The sequence below is a fragment of the Ornithodoros turicata genome, chromosome 1, assembly GCF_037126465.1.
Source record: "Ornithodoros turicata isolate Travis chromosome 1, ASM3712646v1, whole genome shotgun sequence".
NCBI classification, from domain to species: domain Eukaryota; kingdom Metazoa; phylum Arthropoda; class Arachnida; order Ixodida; family Argasidae; genus Ornithodoros; species Ornithodoros turicata.
The window spans coordinates 161766613-161778806 of NC_088201.1; the positions used below are offsets into that span (position 1 = coordinate 161766613).

General features: G+C 43.4%; 1 protein-coding gene across 1 annotated transcript in view; it reads right to left on the reverse strand.

Annotated features, from left to right (window-relative positions):
• LOC135378723 (uncharacterized) overlaps window positions 1–9487 on the reverse strand; it is a 65457-nt gene extending 55970 nt beyond the window's left edge. The window contains exon 1 of the mRNA XM_064611812.1: window positions 9395–9487. The gene's annotated coding sequence lies outside the window, so the exon portion shown is untranslated. The remainder of the gene's footprint in view (window positions 1–9394) is intronic.
• Between the last annotated feature and the right edge of the window lie 2707 nt (window positions 9488–12194).

Below are 12194 nucleotides of genomic sequence, written 5' to 3' on the forward strand. Positions count from 1 at the left end.
AGTTTCCGGAAGGAAACATCATGAAGGTCCATAGCGAAAAACCCTGAGACGAGGTAGAGGAAGGGACATACACAATGTCTCAGCATAGTCTGTGTATGTCCCTTCTTGTATCTCCTCTTCAGGTCTCGCCATCATGGACACTATCATCAGCTCGCTTACTGCTGAACCGTTCTTTCAACGATAAAGGTCACTTTCATGATCTGGATGGCAGCCGACATGCTGTCAATAAAAAGAATAATGGAAGGAGCTCAATATGATCCTTAGGCTGTGTGTGGTCATTGCCTTCTGGCACACGGTGACTTGGAATTTCAGGACAGTGCCCGCAGTGGTAGTATTCTTGTGTTCTCACCCTTGACGCCCATTGTGTGTCATCGGTCACCTGTAATCTGGTAACATGCACATAGCTAAAACAAAGTATATTTGTATTTCTTTGAATACAGTTGGTACAGCACATTGTTTTTTACATGTTCTTTGGAAAATATAAATAAAAAAATTCTCTACTCTGCAAGTCTCCTGTCAGCTCAACAGAGCAGCTTCGAATTTCACTAGAAGCCACGTGTGAAACCTAGAGCAAACTAGTGTTGAAGGTCCATATAGGTCATAGATAGATACTATTATTATTATTAGATCATAGGTCAGGCTTAGGCCCTGGTTGGTAGCAACGCAATTGAACCTTATTAAAAACTGGTGCAGGAGGTGGCCAACATAACTGAATACACCAACTGACTCTCACAAATTTTGTGGTATTATACTTTTGAAACAACATTAATACGCCGCAGTGGTCTTTTCTCCTTTGTTCCTTTTAACCTAGAAATATTAGGTCTTCGGCATCACCAGCCTTAGTTGCTCAGCATGCAGTTATTTACGTTGAGCACTGCAGTTTCATTTTTGTTTCTCTGGACAAGCAAGCCCGGGCTTCCCCATTTTGATAAGGGTCTTTCAACTTTGACAGGGCATTTGTGGACAAGGAAAACATTTGGACTCTGTGTATTTTGCTACGAAGTGCACCGTAAAAGGCAGAGGACAGCATCAACCATTTCCACCAAGATTATTAAATTTGTGATAAAGTACATATACCGTTTGTCACTGACTAATTTGGTGGCAAAGTTACTGGAGTAGCAGTTGTGCAATTTAAACACATGTTTAAAAAAATTCGGGTAAGGGAAGTGTTGCCTAATTGAATATATGGAGTACACAATATAATAAATGGTGGGTTTACATCGCGAGACAACTGAGTGTGGAATACACAGCACAGCGTAATGTTCCTTGTTCTGGCAATGTTAGCATGGTTCAAGAAGTGGGAAATGCTGCACTACCCTTAATTGCATCTGTTCGGCCCAGCAAACAGGATACATATATCCTGATTTGAAGACACTATGCCTAGCTCAAAAGCACTATGAGATCGACCCGTACGTGTTTATTTGCGAAACTATTATGAATGAAATATGGCCTGTGTGGTATAGAGCAATGCGCACACTCAAGTAAACATGCAAAAAATACGTATAAGGGCTCTCGATCTACATCCCGCGATGCGCTCTACGAGATAAACAACACACTACAAAACTACATCCAACACTTTTTGCGCGGGGCAACTCTAATGACCACTTTCATATAACCGACGAATGGTTGAACGAATGCAGTTCGAATCTTTGTTTGTTTGATTATTCAAATTCAAATTCAAAATACAAATGCAAGTAAAAAACAGACACCACAATAGGGATTCCATAGCATAGCTAGTTAAGAACACCCATTATATGTAGTGTGCTAAGAATCGGCAATTAAAGAACGAAACATAGAATATTCAGGTGCCCTGATATCAACCGAGATACAACGATGTGGAAACAATATAAGGTCTCAAGTCTTTAACTCAATATTTGGGTGTTTACGTCGTGAGACAACAGAGATCCAAGTCTTTAACAAAAAATCTACTATTTTTGAGCTCAATTGGCAGTTGATTCCAAATCCTAGGACCAAAAGACGCAATTAATCTCGTACCGTATACATTATTTGGACGAAATAGCGTATATTGATGCAATACCACACTTCTATTGTTTCTAGTGGAAACACGGAACATATCATTTTGGAATGGTGCTTCCCTAGTTATGACTGAATGGATTAAAAGAGCGCATCGTTCACGCACAAGGTCCGGAAGTGGCACAATGCTAAGCTGAGAGAAGAGCCCAGCAGAGTGTGTCCGAAGGTCAGAATAAGTTATTATTCTCAAGACCCGCTTCTGTAATTTGAATGAACAATCAAGGTAGGTCACCCAGGTGTTGCTCCAGGTCGTAATACAGTATAGTAAATGGGACTGGAAAAGGGCAAAATATAACTGTCTCAGGATATACAAGGGAAAGCACTGTCTTACCAAGAACAGCGCATGGCAGGACTTTCTCAATTTTCGAGCCACACTGTTGATTTGTAACCTCCACGACAAACTACAATCCAGGATAACACCGAGATAACTTATGTGGTCAGATCACTCGATCTTCTGACCAGAGATGTGGTCAGAATGGTCGCGAAACATTCCTACGTCGTTCATTGCGGTCACGCTATGATGCTGCACAATATATGTATCTCGTGTAACAAGCCTGCCAAACGCACGATGTGCACACGGGCAGAAATACGGTCGTATTTCTTTGAAGACCAGTCCTCTGCAAGTATATGCTCAAACGACCACCAAGTCTCACGTTGTTGCAGGGCTTATGCAAGAAGAAGCGCAACGAAGACGTGGATAAACATACCCCCCCCCCCCTGACAAAGGCAGATCGGCGAGCACTCCTGAAAGGCCGTACTTCATATTTATTTGCGCTGCATTATAAAAAAGGAAAAGCTCGCGTCTCCGCATCCATTAATTATATTATTATCCCCTTAATTACAATTATGATGTCTTTCTTCCCCTCTTTCTTCAATATTGTAATTTTTAGCGTGTATCTTTCCTGCTCCATTCCTCGTTCTTGGTGACAGTGAATCACGGCGGGCAACATTGTTTGCTTTCAAATCCAAGCCGAGCCACTCCTTCCTCGCCTGTTCTTTGCCATGTTTACTTGATAGCGTCGTGGCGCCATTTACAGGTTCTCTGGTAAGTTACTTTTTTTTTTTTTTTAGCGTTTCAAGTGGATTTTTGTTTGTGTGAAGTGGCAGGATGTGGGCATGCTGGACGTCTATCTGATCGAAAACCTCCAGCACGTTGATGAGAGTTTACGAATACTGCAAAGCGTAGATGATTTTTGAGGACAGAAATTCGTCGTCAAGTGGATTTCCGACAAGGTGCATTGACGCTTATATTGTTGCTACATGTGAGTCTTCTAATGTTTTATTTATTTCAACATATAAAAGTATAAAAACTATAAGATAAAAAAAAGTATTTGTAGCTGCTGCATGCAGGGAGCTGCAGTGCACGTGGTTCTGAGTTTGCGCTCAGCTCAACATTTTATTTTCCGAGCATGTACAAAGGATTTCAATCGCGTACTTAATGGTTGACACCGGCCGTATTTTTAGAGAGGACGCATAATACAGTTGGAGGACTTGTTTATTCCACTATTTGTCACAATGATGGAGTAGCATAACTGGTGCATAATTAATTTATGGAAGTGTTTGTAAGTGTCAAGTATTTAGCACTGTAATGGTCATCTTTGTCCCCATATGGGGGTAGGAACAGACTTGAATATACTCAGGGATTCTATTCTATGTTTTCAAACAAATTGTGAAAATTGTGCTTTCCTTGTAGGAACACGGTGAAGGTAGACAAGCACCAGCCTACGGGAGACCAAAGAAAGCCTCGCGTCAATGCTTGCGAAAATGCAGTGACTCAATACAGTACACCTGTTCACATGTTATTTTACGTTCCTGACCCTCAATACTTCACAGCGAATTGAATTAAATTTGTTGCCAAGTCAACCAGAGACAACGTAGTATGTGCATGGGGGAGGAAGTAGTCAAAAGAAAAGTAAATGACTTTCAATAGCTGTTCAAAGCAAAGCACGCTGACTTTCAAAATGAAGTCTAAAGGAAGTCCAGAGCAGAAATGTCCTTTGAAATGTTTTGGAGAAATGTCAAAAGGAAGTCTGTCGCAAATGACAATTAGTTGTCCAAAGCAGTTCCAAAGAATTTTTCATATAAAATCTGTAGAAATTCCAGTATAATCTCTATTGACTCTTTTGACATATTTCTACAGAAATGGAATAGAATTTCTATAGCATGAACAAATATTTTGTCATAAGGACTATCTGTGGGGCTGTATAGTAAATGAAAGTCATGAGCATTCTAGATTATACATTTATTTGGTTTCGTTATTATGTGCTGCAGATTCGACAGATATACAGGGAGTTTAACGAAAATTTCCCGGCTGAATAATTCAAAAACTGTAATTATATCGGGAAATTTATTTGTCTGTTAGCATCCTTTATGCGTCGGCCACAAATTGACCACTCAGCTTTTGGGTTTCATGCGCTCGTGAATTGAATAAATTTCCAGCTTTATTTTGCTTCGCTGGGCTTTCGCGCCCGAGCCGTAGCGATGGGAACCCCGAGAAAGTGCCAAACCCGTAAAAAAATGCATCGACTTTCAATTATCTTTGGAGTAATTAACTAGTTTCAAATTTTAAAAACAGTTTACAAATTTGCGCGAAGCAGTGCAAGGATGCGCTCTGTCGCCCAACTTCCTTGCGCTCAAATTCCTGTTCATCCGCTTGCATTGGTCGCGGGGGTGCCACAAGATAAGGAACAGCCACGAGCGAGAGTGTCTACCGAATTCGTAATCAGGATCACAGTCGTGTCATTGGAAGGGCAAGATTGTGCGCGTTTATCGCCATAATGACAAGCACTTGTCAGTCGCGATAAAAATATTCATCACGGGACAAAAGTGGGTTGCTGTTAACGTGAGAAGCATTGTCGTTGAATGAGACCTTGTGCACAATTTGTGGGGAAATAGCATGGAAATACATGGATTAGACTTTATAGTGTGACTTACTTCGCCCCCTTTCCTCCTTCCGCGGAACCCAAGAGCCCCCAAGGAGGAAGTTCTGAGTAAACTACTGAGCGAATGCATGGCCATTCTACCGAGATGGGGAAGATACATGCGACGTGAACGTTTGAGGCACTGCTTTGTCTCGCTGTAACGAAGCTGTGCAGAAAGCGCTGAACCGTTAAAAGTTATGCACCCATGACATTGTCGAAATATTTCATTATTTTTCCCTGGTTTTCTTTTAAATAATCAATCAGTCAATCAATCGAAATATTTCACTCATTCTTTCTTGGAAGCGTACGCGCGGTACTAGGAAACACCGCGAGTAATGGGCGGTGATAGGAGTACGAGATGCAGTAACTGAATCCGAATCATTCAAAATGTCTAAGCAAACCATATACATGTAGGATCCGCCGAGAGTGGTTCGTGCTTTGGATAACGCGACGTCTAACCGATAAAAATCTTTCAAGAGGTTTATGAATTAAGAGGGGAGTCCAAGTTGGGTAAAAGTCATTTACCGTGGAGTTCAAGTTGTGTAAAAGTCATTTACCGTGGAGTCCAAGTTGAAATTCCCCATTAGAACGATAGCAGTATCACGTTATCCCGCACTAGCTAGGTACGGATTAAACTGGACAACGCTCCGAATATGCACAGTGAGGTAATCGGAGGCAAAGCACTGTGTCCTTAGGAGCGGTGAGCCCGTATTTTAGAAGACTGCAATGAGAAGACACCTCATGTAGCCAATGGTAACCTAACCCGCACAGACCATCTAAATGTCCAAACATATATGATCTAGATTTCTGTACTAAAGAAGTTTAGACTCCCATATTCGTAGCTTCGGAAACCATCATGGATATGTGACGGGTGGCCATAGTGCTGGCTCCACTCATTACATAAATCGCTACTCCACCGACTCCGATACCGTCCCGATTAAACTGAGTGATCTATTTGAAACCGGAAATATCGTACCCATCACTTTCGGGAACTAAAGTGAACTTTCGTTCCCTTTAGGAATTGATTGACCTGTTGTTCCGGCCACCGCAATGCGTTACCTAAAGGTTCTACATTGTGGGTTAAACGTGGAGCCTTAGCACTAGCAACGCATATTTTTCTACAGGAATTCCCAGACTGAACTGCGACTTTTAAGCAATGCGGTATCCGATGAGCAGTCAACAGAACTTCGCCGTATAACACACGCAATATCTGTTGCAGCGCGCGGCATCCATCGTTCTGGTAACGCGAGCGCGCAGAGTGAGCATAATGTTTAACCTACTGCTTTGGCGAGGTTGAACCAACCCCACCCCACCCTGTTTTTCTGAATCCGCCGCTGGTTAGACGCGGAACAATCGACCGGTCGCGTTGCTACAACGCTGTAGTAGCCGACATTATTGGGCCAATAAAGGTGCTTGAATGATCTAACGTCACAACATCCCAGAGGACGCCGGGAGATTTGACTGCGGATGAGCACAATCTGATAAACAAACTTTGCCAGAAAATGCGCGCTTTTTCAACACTGAGCCCTTGTGTATCGCTTGTGTGCTACCCCACATCACCCAACACGCATAATCTGACCCCTAAGAGGTCTGCGTGCGAATATCAGCACTTGAGGTGGAACACGTGAGGCATTTGGCCGCCCGTTTCGTTCATGCCGACACTCTCTCTATTGTGAAGGAGACTGGCTACGGAAGTCTGGGGGGGGGGGGGGAAGGAAGACGAAACGACATCTTTTCATTATCTCGAGGCTCTCAAGTAACAATTACTTTACGCGCTGGCTGAAGCTGTAGCAGCTTCCTTAGAGTTGGGTGCTAGCACAATTTCTTATTCGGTCAGATGATCCCAGAGCACGACGGTAGAATCTGAACAAATCGGCTCTTATCTCTCAGTCACGAATACCACGATACGCCACATAGCTGAGTTAAACCTGTCGATGGCACTACCCAAATAACCAAATGTGTTTCATTTTCGCATTTGGAATAATGGCTTTTTAGATAGTAGGTTCCCATTTTCATACAGCCAGGGGCTGATTAGAGGGAAGGGAGGGGGGGCACCCCCCCCATCTCCCATGAAACCAAGGCCGCTCTCGCCACATCAAAATGCAATGGTTTTCACGACCCATGTCGTCTGCACTTTATACACATTTGGTTCAGCGGAAAAATAGAGGTTCAATTGCTTCTGTGCAACAGAGAAATGTGTCATCTTCAGCAGTCATTTTTCTTTCAGTTTATTTGAAGTAACTTCAATTCCTTCAATTCAGCTTCGAAATTTGGCTAGTCAACCCCGCATCTTCTCGACAGAAATGAAAAATCGATGTCAAACTGTCCATGGACATCGCTCGTAATGAAGTAATGCAATCGTTTTTGTATGAAGTCCAAATGACATGATGCGTGAAACCCACTGTAGTGTGACTATTTCGCAATATGCTGGGGAACGTAGCGTTCTACCAGTCGATGTGCTCGGCGACTCACAAAGACTTCTCCTTACTTTGCGAGCACTAACCGACCAGTGAGTGCTCTCGAGGCTGCTTCTTCAGGTTATGAAAATGGATTGTGCATATGCACGTAAATCGCATCTCTGCTGGCCTATGTTTTTGTGGGTTCCACGATTTCTTGAACCATTGTGAATGCGACGCACCTAACTGTCCGCACAAGACCTGTCACTAGTCGGCGCCCAAAGAACCGAGAACCGCAATCGCAGGACACAACACGAGAAGGTCATTTGCGGGGTACCGAATGTACGCTTAGCACTGCCACCAGGTAATAACACACAATTGAAGCGTCCATTCGAAAAGAGGGAACACCTAACAATAGGCACCATTCAATTTTATTTGGTTCATCCCTGCGGCTAATACCCTCTGCAGCCTGCTTATTCAGCCGTTTGGTCATAGCTGCACTTCTGTCGGGCTGGGGTGTCTAAACGAGCAAAAGTTTTGAAGGCACACGAAGGAGACATGCCACCACGCTGCTTTGATCGGCCTTTAGTTTCTGGTCGCATGCGCCATCTGTCCTAGTGACGCGGAACAAACAGTTTGTATTTTTAATTTAAATTTTCTCTTTTGTAACGTCATTTCTACATTTTCTCTTGTCTGCCAAGAGATACGAAATGCAAATAAAAATGTTCGCGCTGAAAGGCGTTACCAAGCAGTCCTGTTGCATAGTATACACAGTAAATCATTTTACACCTTTATTTGCTCAAACAAGGTGTATTCTTATAAAAACACCCTTTTCTATTCCACAAAGAGTGCAAAAAGTGCATTACTAAAGGTGTAATATCGACATACACCACGTCTTATCCAATGTGGATCATTAAGGGTGTAAAGTGGGGTGTTGAAACAAGTGTTTTCCGTCGAATGCACCTTCTTTACACCCATTTGAATTGGGAGTATGGTGTTAAAAATGGTGTTTTATTTCGTGAGAGAAAAATTATGCTGGTTTCACAGCTCCGCTCAGCAAGTAATCACATTATAGACGATAACCTGAGTTAAAAACACAGTATTTGACAGGGAGGGATGTTAGAAATTTAGCTTATACCTTTGACTCTTTGCAAGCGTGGGTGTTAATTGCAAAAACACATTCCCGCCACCGTTACAAACGTTTCCCGCCCCATCACATGTAACGAACGTGCCCCAACAAATTTTATTTCAGTATATGATACATCCGACACGCCAATGTAGGCTACTGAGGGTGCCGCAGGTCTCTTTATGCCTCTGCATTCACTTTGGTCCCACAGTGCTAACAAGCTAACTGTTCTTTCTGTGGATTATGCTCGTCGCACAAGAGGAAAATTTTGAAGTAGCCCGTGTGTATGTATCATATGAAATCGGGTTCAAACTTGGGCAGGTTGGTGCGGCATACTAAAAGCGTATGTTTCGTGCGTGCCTGCGACGCATTGCACTCCGGTTTAGGTTCTACGATGGAACCACGGCTGGAAGTCTACCGCGTTCGCGGTGCTGCTTGCCATAGAAGCAAGAACGTCGAACTGTACGTCTCGGCCAGTGGTGTCGGTATGCTGCCGCGGAAGCTCCTATTACACTATTTGCGAGGGAATATTCGCTAGCAAAGAATTCCATCATAAAAGGTGTTTTCAATAGAATACTCCCATTTTAAGGGTGTTTTTGTTTTTAAACACCCATTATAACTGTGTTTTATTAGGAATACACTTAACTAAAGGGTGCATTAGAAAACACCCATCATTTGAGTGTAAAGGCAACACCAAAAAGGTGTGCGCCATGGGACAAGCCATTTACACCAAAAAAGTGTAAAAAAGTTTACTGTGTACCCTTTTGCCTGTGGCTGCTGGTCCCGCCTGACATGAATTATGCGTATACGTGGTCAGGCCGAACATTGAGTGTCCCCCCCCCCATACGGAAGTGTTAAATCCGCCCCTGCTAACAGCCAAAATAATATTCGAGCAGTATGATATGAAATGCACTAGCCTGTAAGGAGCAGCGCCGCGATGACCACTCGTATAGAATCCATGAAACCCTTCCTTCCTGATGCAGTTCTGATCCCTTCTAGCCGAAACCGCATTCATAAACGACATCGATAAAATAATCAGAATCATAGGCTGTGGGAACGATAAGGGTTGAATCGGCTCTCTAGAGATTACACTGTTTTCTGCGAACGAGGTCTGCGTTATCAGGAACAGAGGTATATCTTATTGCCGAGAGGGAATGTTTCACACCCTGACTGGCTAATTTAATGCTCCATATATCTCACAGACAATTGTCCCATTATCCCAACGTCCATTTCGTAAGCATATCGGTATCAAGGAGACAAATAAAAGATAACAAAATTCGTTGGAAGGTGTTTTAGCCTTTCATCGATTGATTACCACATAGAGGCGTACACCAGCGTGATTTCTTCAGTTGCTTGGGAAGTCTAGTACACGTGATGCATCCGGGTATTGTGCATTTACAGAAGACACTCAACGAGCTGCTGCATCGCTTCAGGAAAAATGTTTGGAGGACTGACCTTCGGTTCCGTCACATTGCCATCCACCGCAAGTACACACTAAGAAAAAATAAATAAATGGGGAGTAATTGCAGCTTTTACTCTTCTAGACTGCAGTTACTCCCCATTTATTCCCCTAACCCCGACATGTATTCCCCAGGACTGCAAATTGTCACTAAACTTCGCGAATGGTCTTCCGCATGCAACAACAACAAAAACAACGACATGAATGTTTATGGGATGAGGTCAACAGTCGAATGCAACAGTCTACATAAGTATGTGCTCTTGGTCAATTTGATGTCATAAGGCTCTATAACTCAGCCAACTTAGAATTTAATTTTTCCGCCCATACAATGTCAGAAACAGTTAGCGTTTCTTTCTTCGCAAATTGTGCCCTATTTATGTCGCAAGGTTTTGATATCACTCGATATATCACTGTTGTCGGTTTGATTCAAAGTATTTTCATGCATGCACACGAATTTTGCACGTGGGACTCTTAGAACAGAACGTGAAATGCAGTCTCAACTCTGTAACATTCATTTACTCCCGCGGATTTACTCCTGAAACGGACTATTTTCAGTGGCAACGCATTTAGTCCCCAAGAGGCGTAAAATCACTCTTTTTTTTAGAATGTACTTTTTCTCTGAAAGAGCTGATACCGATGCACATCAATATGATTACGGCTGACAGCTGCATATGTGAATGCGTGCCTTTGCAGTGCTGATCACTCTCTCTTTGCCGGCGTCCACTAGGTGAAACGATAAGGCCGGCCCGCATGGTGCGTGCTTCTGAGAATATCGCGCTGCATAGCACTCTACATGGCCACGCACCGTGAAAAAATACACCTGTCAAACCGCATGGGGCGCAAATCCCGCTGCTGCGTCGACAGCGGGTTTGGAGTATGTGCTTTACGAAGTCCTTCCTCTACCGTCCTGAAATTGTTGTTTTTGTGTGCGTTCCTTTGTAATTGAAGTTGTTGTACTTGGAGATGTCCTTTCAGCTTCTTCGTAACAGCGGCCGTTGCCAAAGAACGAAGTCGAAGGCTAGATCAGAACCAGAAGTGACTTGCTGCGCCCTGGCTGGTTGCTGTGGGCGCCCGTGAGCTGACTGGTGGTGGTGGTCGTCGTATGATGTTCTAAGAAAGATGAGTGAGGAACGTGAACTGACTGCTGCGTGAAATATGAAACCTGCTCTGATGCAGTGAACCACGCGATACGAGCAGCTGCGATGTACACAATTTCGCGCTGGGCGTGGAAACTCAGCATTTACGCAAGAAAAACGCACCATTGGGGCCGGCCTATAGTCAAGGGCACGTAGTCTATCTAAAATGGCGTCGAAACGTGTCATCCCCTTAATTACTGTGCCTTCAACTGCCTTTTACTGTACAATACGATATGCGAGCAGGTCAGAAGTCTGCGCAGCTTCCCAATGTCCCAGTTTCCCCTATATCCCATGGAGGGAGCTCATTGAACCCTCTCCCAAAAAAGGGGTTACAGCAAACGGCTCTAGGTTACGAAGCGCCCCGTTTCTTTTGTGGATCCATGCGGGGAGCCATAACGAACAACGAATACCCTTTTATCTCAGCCCTGCGATTGGACAGACACTATGTCACATGCTGCCTCCAAACTTCACCCTCCAACCCTGCCGCAGAGTCAAGGTGTCGTAGCATATTCCTGTGAGATAATGTTCCCTAGCAGAATGCATGCTGAAAAGTGAGGACATCTGCAACGTAACATTTTAGTCGTGCATATATTTTCCTAGAGATGCCGTAACCGCTATAGTGAGCATTAAGTTCTCAGAAACGATTTATAAACATAGACACGAGACAGAAAGTGAGAAAATAATCTGTTCATCTGAAAACGAGAATATGAACTGAATTTCTCATGCAGGGTGTTTCACGAAAAATGAGCCAGAGTTCTAAAAAAATGGTTCATCGGACACCAAAAAGACGGACTGTATAGTGTTACCAGTGGTGCGAGGAAACTCAGATTATTTTTCTTTTGTAATTAATTAGTTAATTAAGTGAAATTGATTAGTTCATTTTTTAATTATAATGATTGGAGCCAAAATGTCAATAAGAAACTTGTAGCGGGCGATAAAACAACACGAAACCTGTTCATTGGGCGAGAATCATGCCAGTGCAACTCTCAACTCGGAGGCCAAGGCCGTGGCAGCTTTTGTGGAAGGAGGGAAATGGCTGGCATGCACGCACAAGAATTGCAATAACAACGCCCGACATGCACAGGCACACTATATGAAACTCGGTATTGTTTCAAGGTTTGT